This window comes from Balaenoptera acutorostrata, chromosome 5, assembly GCF_949987535.1.
Source record: "Balaenoptera acutorostrata chromosome 5, mBalAcu1.1, whole genome shotgun sequence".
Lineage (NCBI taxonomy): Eukaryota > Metazoa > Chordata > Mammalia > Artiodactyla > Balaenopteridae > Balaenoptera > Balaenoptera acutorostrata.
In genome coordinates, this window is record NC_080068.1 from 44,497,316 (window position 1) to 44,507,897 (window position 10,582).

Here is a 10,582-nt window from a genome sequence, read left to right on the forward strand (position 1 = left end):
TACAGAGGCTTCCTCAGAGTAAATGATGGGTGGATAGGCGAATGAATGAATGAGTGAATGAATGAACATTAGCTATCTAATTTTGACTTGAACTTAATAGCTCACAGGTATTAGTACAAAGTGGCTGAGCTAGTGCTGTGGTCTGAATATTTCTGCCCCACCCACAAAATTCATATTTTGAAATCTTGACCCCACAAAGACGATAGTATTAGTATTAGGAGGCGGGTAGAAGGTGCTTAAGTCATGAGGGTGGAGCCCTCTTGAATGGGATCCCTCGTCCCTTCCACCACACAAGGAGGCCTATCACCCAACCCTGCTCGCACCCTGATCCCTGGACCTCTAGCCTCCAGAACTGCAAGAAATAAATTTCTGTTGTTTACAAGCTATTTTGTGATAACAGCCCGAATGGACTCAGCTAAGAAAGATGACCTGCTAATTTCTTACTGTATTGGAAACAGTATTATCTTTCCAAGTTCCTCATTTCATAGAGCCAAATAATAGAATATTATGGATTTTCCCTCAACTAAACAAACGAAAGGTTATCTGTTTAAAAACCCTCACATTAGAACAGAGTGGCTTAAGCAAAGGAAAAATCTAAAAGCTGTGCTGAAAGAAACATTGAAAGATTCATATTGAGTGGGTGAGGATTCTCTTAATCCATGAGTCAAATCCATATCAGTAGGGAAATGGAGACTATGAATAATACTTAGATCACAATTTTCATCTTTGTAGAATTGAAAAACTGGGTAATTTTCATGACTCATATTTTTATTAGGACATCATTCTAAATCCACATATGAAAGTCTTTGGGGATGGTGAATTGTAAACAATATTAGTGAATAACTGTTAGGTGGTACATCAATTAAAATCCAGCTGGTGAACAAAATGACGGTATCTTTTTTCAATGCCTCATCACAAAATGTAAAAAAATTTCCCTGTCACCAAGTGATTGTTCATATTAATCGAGATAAAACTATAGTAAGCTGCAGACAGAAGCCCCCACTGCACACCCATGCTCCTGGGGGAAGAACTCAGGAAGTGCCTCACAGCCCAGGTTTCCTTGACAACCGCTCGCATAGAACCGGCAGCGTTCAAAGATAAACTCCAACCAAGCGACGAGGAAGACTAACTGATGATCAAGCTCCCACGTCTAAGAGGGCCTCGCGATTTGATGGTGTCTTGCGAACTACTTCTAAATTTAAATGGAAATTTAGGTGGCTGTGTATTTTAAACCTCACTTCTTTTCTTTCACTGTTATTTTTTTCGTGGAATTCTCCCAGCTTCTTTCTCAGTTCCAAAATAAGACAGCCCTTCTTAAAAAGGATAACAATCACAGTTAAATTGCTACCTTGGAAAATCTAACCTAGAAAATAATTCTTTCTCATGTAAAACCAAAACTCCCACCAAAGGGGCAGCAGGAGAGCCAGGCAAAAGTGAGTGGCAAAAAAAAAAAAAAAGTGAGTGGCATTTAAAAAAAAAAAAAAAGTGAGTGGCAATGGGAGGGAGTTCTGGGAGGTTTAATCACACTCTTTAAAAGATCTCCTTGGGACTTCCCTGGTGGTGTAGTGGTTAAGAATCCGCCTGCCAATGCAGGGGACACGGGTTCGAGCCCTGGTCCAGGGAAGATCCCACATGCCACAGAGCAACTAAGCCCATGAGACACAGCTACTGAGCCTGCACTCTAGAGCCCGTGAGCCACAACTACTGAAGCCCGTGAGCCACAACTACTGAAGCCCGTGCGCCTAGAGCCCATGCATGCTCTGCAACAAAGAGAAGCCACCGCAATGAGAAGTCCGCACACCGCAACTAGAGAAAGCCCGCGCGCAACAACGAGGACCCAACACAGCCCAAAATAAATAAATTAAATAAATAAATTAAAAGATCTCCTTGTGTGTGTGGGTGTGATGGATGCCTCAATAATTCCCGTGTACCGCCAAATATTGGGAAATTAGTTCACAGCCCAAACTGTCACAGAAACGCAAGCACACGCTGAGAAAAAGAAGGTGACAGTTCTACTGAACCAGCCTCTTTCCAGTTTGCTTGCAGATGGAGATCAGGTGTCTCAGCAAACAATTTCAGGTTCAAGAAGAAACCTGTGTGCACACAATAGAAAATTTGAAAAGGGGTGGGGACAGAGAAGCAATGAAAAACATTTAGGATAAACAATCCAAAGGAACCCGATATGTTGGAACAAAAGAAACCTTTAAGGTGTTGTAAGAGTCTTATTAAGCCAACTCTGGCCACCCAAAGGAGAAAGAAGAAAGACCAGAAATGCAATTACTCCAACCCGGAGGAATAAATACATAAAATAAGAAGCCAGGGCTTCCCTGGTGGCGCAGTGGTTGAGAATCTGCCTGCTAATGCAAGGGACACGGGTTCGAGCCCTGGTCTGGGAAGATCCCACATGCCGCGGAGCAACTAGGCCTGTGAGCCACAACTACTGAGCCTGCGCGTCTGGAGCCTGTGCTCCGCAACAAGAGAGGCCGCGATAGTGAGAGGTCCGCGCACCGCGATGAAGAGTGGCCCCCGCTTGCCGCAACTGGAGAAAGCCCTCGCGCAGAAACGAAGACCCAACACAGCCATAAATAAATAAATAAATTAATTAATTAAAAAAAAAAAAGGAAGTAATCAGACAGGTGGCTCCATCTTCAAAGCGTATCTGTAATCTGATCTTTTCTCGTCTCCCACTGCCGCCTCCCTGGTCCAGGCCACCATCATCTCTTGTCAGCATTTCTACAGAAGCCTTCAGATTATTTACTGTGATTTCACCCTTGACCCTTCAGGTCTATACTCAACAAGCAGTCAGATCATATTACACCTCTTGTCACATCCTCCAACGACTTCGCATCTCTTCAGGATAAAAGCCAAGACCTTACAGCAGCCTTTTATTTCCTACTCCAAGTTCCTCAGTCTCCATCTTCTGCTTCTCTCCACTTCGCTGACTCCACTCCAGCCAGATTAGCGTCCGTGCTCTTCCTGAACTCAGCAGGCATGCTTCTGCCTCAGGTCCTTTGTACTTGATGGAAAGCTTGCACCTTCTCTGTCCTACCTCCACCCGCCTTTCACCAACTTCAAGTCATTTCTCAAAAGCCATCTTCTCAGTGAGGCTTTCTTTGTCCAGCCTATTTAACATTACAATGTCCCCTCACTTCCTAGTCCTCTGTCCTGTTTAACTTTTTTTTTTTTAATAAATTTATTTATTTATTTTTGGCTGCGTTGGGTCTTCGTTGCTGTGTGCGGGCTTTCTCTAGTTGCGGCAAGCGGGGGCTACTCTTTGTTGTGGTGCACGGGCTTCTCATTGCAGTGGCTTCTGTTGTTGCGGAGCACAGGCTCTAGGCGCGAGGGCTTCAGTACTTGTGGCTCGTGGGCTCTGGAGTGCAGGCTCAGTAGCTGCGGCGCATGAGCTTAGTTGCTCCAAGGCAAGTGGGATCTTCCCGGACCAGGGTTCGAACCCGTGTCCCCTGCATTGGCAGGCGGATTCTTAACCACTGCACCACCAGGGATGCCCTGTCCTGTTTAACTTTCTCTGTAGTATTTACCAACCCATCGCCATACCCAACCCATCACCATCTGATACCCTATGTAGTTGACAATTTTTATTTAAATATCATCTAAAAGAGTGTCCCCCATAACTCTAGAATATCTGGGGAGTACCCAGGCAGCTGATCTCTGAGGTATACAAACTAATAAAAGAATTCATAACTGTCATTAAAAAATCAGTTTTCTTGCTTTTTAGTTACCTCTCCCTTTATAAATAGCTATAATTGATATTTATATATGTCATGACTAATATCTCCAGAAGGAAAAAACAATTAGCCCCTATGAAAGATAATCATTTGTTAGCTCCTGGGCTGCTTATGTATCTTGCTGATGTGGAGCATATCTAGTGTCAGATGGACGCTGGATCTTTCTGTACAAGTGGGATGTGAGAAGTGTAAATTCTTATGTGCAAATCAGAACATTCTACAGTTAATTAATTTAATACAGGCAAGACATCTTCTCAAAATCCTATCTGATGAATTTAACCATCAGCTTTAGGGGTTGCTAAATAGTACAGCCTCAGCCATGGCCTTAACCCCATTCTGTTAATTTTGCAGTCTTATGATTGATGTATTCTTGTTTATTGCTTTCATTAACTGTAAACTTTTCAAGCCCGAAGCTTACGTGTGTGTGGAGAGGAGTCTTCTATTTCCTTTAGTCTGTGTGGCAGTCAGGAATCTAGTTTACAAATATTTCCAGATGACTCCCTGTGTGTTGATGCTGGGGACGCAGCCTTGAGCAAGTTGGATAAGGGCCGCCCAGCGGGATGGGGAAGACAGAGGTTGCATTGGAGCCATGAGTGTTCCAAAAGTGAGCAGAGCAAGCCCTTGGTGTGTGTAACTAAGGGACTGAATTTTGCAGAGGTTCTGGGGGGCGGAGGATGGGGGAACCAGAGTCAAGAAATACCGCTCTGAAAAGTGGGGTTTAACCTTTAACTTTCTTGGCAAAGTTCGCGAAGAAGGGAGGACTCTTCAGGCAGAGAGAAGAGGGTGTGTAGAGAAAAACCTGGAAGTGGCAGAAAAGATGAAATGTTCCAGAAGCAGGAAGAAAACCCATTAAGACTGGAAGGTGGACACGGTCTTGGAGTCTGGGTGAGGGCTGTTAGGCTGGATCCTAAGGGCAAAAGAAGACAGTGAAAAGTTTGAAGTCAGGGATCCATTTGCTCTGTGCCCTGTGGTCAGTTGGTCTCTGCAGCCTTTTGATTTTCTGAGCATGTCCTTGCCTAACGGCTGTGCTCTTATGTAAGAACAATTTCAGACTCATTTTCCAGGACTTTAAGGAAACTCATTAAATCCATTTTACTCTCTATCATCATGCTTATTTGTAGGATATAAAATAGATTTTAAATAACACCTAAAGCACGTAGTCAATAATTACCTAGAAAAAAAGTTATATTTCATTTGTAGCATCTATACTCTTCCATATTTTTCTACCAGATGCAGTGCAAACAGTATTGTATAGTATTTAGAAGAGCATGGATTCTAGAGCTTGGGTTCAAATCCCAGCTCTGTCCCTACTTCCTTGTGTGAACTTGGACAGATTACTGAATTTCTCTTGCTTTGGTTTCCTCATTTGTAAGATGGGGGATAATTATAGGACCTCATAGGCGGAGTGACCACATAATTAATCATCCAAACTGGACGTTTTGGAGATGAAGAGGGTTCTAGGCCAAGTCAATGTGTGTAAAGCACTTAGAATAGTGCCCAGCACAGAGCAAGGCTGGTTATTATCGTTATTGAGATGATTTCATTCATTTCTAAGAAGACTAGAATCACCAACTGATTTTAAACATCAACATGGTTAGAAGGAAAAATTGAGAAATATTTAAAACTCCAGGGGAATGTGGAGTTTTGTAACTTGAAGAGGATTATCTTTTGACAGAAAACGAAATGGAGAAATAAAAAAACTAAATAAAAGCAAACCATGGCTGTGCTTAGAAAGATAAATACATTTGGTGGGCAATACTGGTTAAATACCAATATAAGTACTTTTTAAAGTGGGATTTAAAACAATCTGATTTACAGATTTCGGTGTTAATGGGCCAGAAGCATCCATTAGAGGAGCAGTTGATTTAGCTCCAATTAATTAAAGTAATAACTGTTGGTGATAGAAAAATTGAAGAAGAAAAAAGAAGGAAATAAAAGTCATTCATTTTCATACCACTAAAAATACCCACCACTAATTTTTGCTACAAGCTCTTTGTGTAATATGCCACTTTTCTGTATGCTTTCCCCTGTGCATTCACATATATGTGCGTGATTGATCTACCTATCATTTTTTTCAAAATTATGATCATCTTATAAATGCATGTGCATTAGTTTCCTAGGGCTGTCAGAACAAAATACCACAAACTGGATGTCTTCAAGAAACAGAAACTTACACTCTCACAGTTCTGGAGGCTAAAAGCTCAAAATCAAGATATTGGCGGTGCCCTGCTGCCTTTCAGCACTCTAGGGGAGGATCCTTCCTTGCCTCTTCTAGCTTCTGGTGGGCGCCAGCAATCCTTGGTCTCCTTGGCTTAAGGCAGCATCACTCCAAACCCTGCCTCTGTCCTCACGTAGCCTTCTTCCCTGTGTGTCTACGTCTCTTGTATGTTCACGTGGCCTTCTAATAAGAACACCAATCACTGGATTTAGGGCCCAACCTAGTCCAGTACGACCTCATCCTAACTAATTACTTCTGCAAATACCTTATTTCCAAATAAAGTCACATTCTGAGGTTCCAAGTGGACATGAATATTTGGGGGACACCATTTAATCCAGTAGAGCATGTAGTGAAGATATCTGATGTTACGATGTAAGATAGAATACTATCCCTCCATCCCCTTGTATCCCAAAGAGAAGTATCTGAATCTCCTCTTACCAAGATTCACAGGAAGTCCAGTCTAGCGCCCTTCCATACCTCCCTCCACACCACCCCAGGAACATCTGCTTACTTGCTTGGGTCGGGGGTGGGGGGATTCTGACGTCATCTGGGGCCCGGGGAAGATAAGAATATCCAATCTCCCTAGAGTCACAGAGACTATGGCCTGGATTTAACCACTTCTCAGTGTTAAGTGCGGCCTAGGCGTTAGCTAACCACCAGATGGACCATTTGGTAAAAGGTCAGCACAGGCCGGCACCCCAAGGTGCTGCCCTAGCACAGACTCCTGCTTTCATGTTCACGGGCCTAGAATGGTCACTGACACATGTCAGCACAGGATACAACAGACCAGCAGTCCTATCTTTTTCCACGCTCAAGGTAATTTTATGTCAAAAGACCCTCTGCCTTATGCAGGGCCCTCTCAATCTGCCCCAACGGAGTTGTCTAACTTTGAATTTCAGGGCTAAGTTATTAGAGTCTCAGTCACTTCCCCTCAGAAGGCCCCTGGGCTCCTTACACAAATGAGAGCACTTCCTCCCGAGAAGGATTTGCACGAAAAAGCACCGGGACAGAGAGATTGGCTCAGCCACAGAAAATACACTGTCCTTCCCTCAGGCATCGGGCACCTAACTGCCTTCTTACAATTCAGAATAAGTTAATGGCTATTAGTAATTCTTCTCACAGAAATGAAAGTGTGTGTCAGGAGGCTGGTGGTCTCCTCCTGCAGACCTAGAGATCTCTGGAAATTTTTTTGGGGGGGTGGTTAGGGAGTGACAACAGTTTTATTCTCTGACACATGGTTACATGGTTCCACTTTAGAATTCTGGCTTGGGACAAAGGCGCTCCAAAAGAACTCACTGAACCAGACATTTGAGGGGCTTTTTACATGAAATCTATATCAGTGCCCCAGCATCGCTGCAGGATCCACATTTTCAGCTTTGTCTTTTTTTTTTTTTTTAACATCTTTATTGGAGTATAATTGCTTTACAATGGTGTGTTAGTTTCTGCTTTATAACAAAGTGAATCAGCTATACATATACATATATCCCCATGTCTCCTCCCTCTTGCGCCTCCCTCCCTCCCTCCCTATCCCACCCATCTAGGTGGTCACAAAGCCCCGAGCTGATCTCCCTGTGCTATGCAGCTGCTTCCCACTAGCTATCTATTTTACATTTGGTAGTGTATATATGTCCATGTCACTCTCTCACTTCGTCCCAGCTTACCCTTCCCCCTCCCCGTGTCCTCAAGTCCATTCTCTACGTCTGTGTCTTTATTCCTGTCCTGCCCCTAGGCTCGTCAGAACCATTTTTTTTTAGATTCCATATATATGTGTTAGCATACGGTATTTGCCTTTCTCTTTCTGACTTACTTCACTCTGTATGACAGACTCTAGGTCCATCCACCTCACTACAAATAACTCAGTTTCGTTTCTTTTATGGCTGAGTAATATTCCATTGTATATCTGTGTCTGGCAATAATTTTAAAGTCCCCCCCACCGTGTACATCTTTGGAAGTTAGTACCGCATCATAATTCGTATACTATTCTATCACATGGCTACACTATAACTTATTTAACTGTTCCCGTATTTTGATACATTTAGGTGGTTTCCCATCATAAATCAACTGGGATAAAAATATTCACTTAATGAATATTTATTACTTATCTACTACGTGCTAGTCAATGTTTTAGGTCCAAAGGGTCTTTCATGTTAGCGACAGAGGAGGACAGCAAACAAGCCGATGTAAAATATAATGTTTTCATAGTTACCACAAAGGAAAACAAAGCAGAACCAGGTGCCAGAGTAACAGGGGCTGCTGTTCTGCAATAGGGTAAGTGGGAGGGGCCTTACTAAAAAGCTGGGGTTTGATATAACCTGCCCAATCTGAGAACTGGAGAAGGTTCTATATAAAGCACAAGGACACTCGCAGGAAGTTTTCTCTTTTTTTCTGCTGTTTCTTTGTTTGCTAACTATGTCACATATGAATGTAAATAAAATGGAGCTCTCTCCATTAAGTGAAATTGCCACTTAAATCAACCTAAGTGCAATTTGCACAAGCAAATGATGAATAAACTGGATTTAAAAATCGATGGGTGCTCAAAAAACTATGATTAGTATTATATCTACTCTATGAAACATGTATGTTACGAAATGAAGGGATGAATTGAAAACTATGAAAAGTGGCCACCAAATCACATTCAGTTGAGACATGGCTGCATTTATCTGTAACGTGTTTGTGTTCTTTTTTCCTAAGAGCTTTGACAGTTTTTTGCCCATCGATAGTTTTGTCAACAAAATTGGTACCAAATGAAGACTTCTCAGACTCTGAAAGTCTTTCACAACCTATCATTACAATTTACTTACTAAAAAGACCAGTCTGCCTTTACAATACTGTCCTGAACTTCAAATACTTAATTTTGTTACACTGAGAAACAAGCTCTTCATAATTTTACACCTTAGTTTAATCATGCTGCAACATTTTAGGTAGCCAGATGTTTAAATGTCTTGCACTTAATTTTTAAAGTAAGTGTGTGTGTGTGTTCATTATCAGTCTAGTGCTGTGTAACAAACAACCCCAAAACTTGGTGCTTAAAACAGCAATCATCTTACAATGCTCACTCCCTGTGGGGCAGGAATTTGAGCAAAGTTTGACTGGGCAATTCTTATGCTTTATGGGGCAACAACTAAGTCACTCAATGGTATCCCGCTGGTCAATGAGCTGAGCTGGTGGGGACGAAGGTAGCTTCATTCACATGCTGGCCTCCTTTGTGGCGCTGACCGGAAAGCTGGGCCCCTTTCCCTCTCCACATGCTCGCAAGGCCCTTCCTCATGGTCTCTCCAGCAGGACAGTCAGACAGACTTCATACATGGCAGCTCAGGGCTCCAGGCGTGTGTCCCAAGAGAAGCTGCCAGTCTCGTAAGGCCAAAGTCAGCAAACTAGCACAGGGTACTTCCACTGTATTCTATTGATCAAAACAGCTACAGAGCCCACCCAATTAAGGGGAGGTGACGTAGACCCCACCACTCAAATAGGGGGAGTATCAGAGAATTTTGTAGCCATCTTTAATCTGCTACAATATATATATTTACCTTTTCTTATGGAAAATGTTAAACATATCTAAAAGTAGACAAAGTTGTATATAAACCTCCATGTCTGCATCATCCAGCTTCAACAGTTTGCAATCCACAGCAAATTTGTTTCATCTATACCCCCCACCTACTTCCTCTACTCCTATATTGTTTTAAATCAAACCTCAGACATCATATTAATTCATCCATCAATGTTAATTTTTAAAGTGTTATGGTACCCGGAAGACAGAACAACTTTTAGAGGGAAAATCTATTCATTTCAGAGGCTCTTCTTTTATTAATACCAAGTTGTTCTTACCTCTTAGAAGATACCTTCCTTCCAAGAAATCTCTAATTCTTTGAACACCAAAGAACAGCCTCTTTCCTATGTAGCTTCTGGTGAAGCACACACTGGACGAGGAGTCAGGAGAACTGGGTTTTAGGATCTCAGCCACTGAGCAGCCATGTGATAACAGCTAACTTTCACTGAGTCCTCACCTGCCGCCACATTCACCTTTTCAATTCTATTATTATTCCAATTTCACAGATTGGGCTGGAAGAGGTAAGTGGCTTGCCCAAGATCAAAGAGTGGCAGAGGTGGGATCTTAGCCAGGTCACTTGGAGGCTGTTTCCTCCTCCATCCCATGGAGAACATCATCCAACTTCAACCTACTTCACTGGAGAATAATATAACAAATAATATAACAAATCGTAAGAATAATTAATAATATAACAAATAATATAAATAATTAATAATATAACAAATAATATAACAAATTATAAGAATAATTAATAATATAACAAATAATATAAATAATTAATAATATAACATATAATATAACAAATTATAAGAATAATTAATAATATAACAAATAATATAAATAATTAATAATATAACAAATTATATTAACAAATAATATAATCAATAATATAACAAATAATATTAATTATTTAATAATTACTTAATAGTATTAATAAATAATTAATAATACAACAAATAATATAACAAATTATATATAACAAATAATATAAATAATTGATAATATAACAAATTATATTATTCTCGACAAACCACTTTGAAAATATTTCAAATTGTAATCACAAAAGCTTTT